Source organism: Penaeus monodon, chromosome 33 (assembly GCF_015228065.2).
Source record: "Penaeus monodon isolate SGIC_2016 chromosome 33, NSTDA_Pmon_1, whole genome shotgun sequence".
In the NCBI taxonomy this organism is placed as follows: Eukaryota; Metazoa; Arthropoda; class Malacostraca; order Decapoda; family Penaeidae; genus Penaeus; species Penaeus monodon.
The window spans coordinates 31,010,059-31,010,708 of record NC_051418.1 but is presented as its reverse complement, the minus strand read 5'-3'; the positions used below and the strand labels follow the sequence as shown (position 1 = coordinate 31,010,708).

Genomic DNA, 650 nt, shown 5'->3' with positions numbered 1-650 from the left:
AGCTTAGTTGACCTTACACACTTCATGGCACTTGGTATCATAATTATCCCCAGCCCATCACATTGTTTAAGAATTAGATGGATGGGACAGAAACTGATGCTACACGGCTAAACTTTGCCTAAACCTTTAATAAAGCCTCCACAGAACAATGCACAAAGTACAGGACTGCAGGCTTGCAGGACCTACTCTTCACTGGGCCATTGCTGTACTGAGTACAAAATTGTATTTTACCTGTTTGTTATGAGTCACAGCCAACAGAAGACAGCTTCAGACTCAATTAGTATGACACTGATACCCTTTACCAAAAAGAAAACAACTTCGTCTACAACACGGAAATGACTCCAAGTCACCTGATCATACACAATCCAGTAAGAAACAAACAGTAGAATATTTTGAAGTACATCTCTCACAAGAACTGAACTTTAACAAATACACAAAGCCAGTAGAACTTGAAGTTCTTGAGAGGAAAACTGTATACCAAACTTCAAACACATAGTGGTAATTTTCCAGAACCTCTCCGCATCTTAAAACCTGTCATTTTTGGTATCACTGGTCTCGTCATTGTATAGTGGCTTTAGTTGTGCTGATCAACAGTAGGGACAGTGCAAGATCAATAGATTTGGAGGGCATGAGATGTCATCAAAATATCA

At 39.4% G+C, this 650-nt stretch overlaps 1 protein-coding gene across 1 annotated transcript in view; it reads left to right on the top strand.

Moving 5' to 3' along the window:
- Positions 1–650, top strand: part of LOC119594373 (breast cancer type 2 susceptibility protein homolog) — a gene marked incomplete at its 3' end in the record, with an annotated part of 20,050 nt that overhangs the window by 911 nt on the left and 18,489 nt on the right.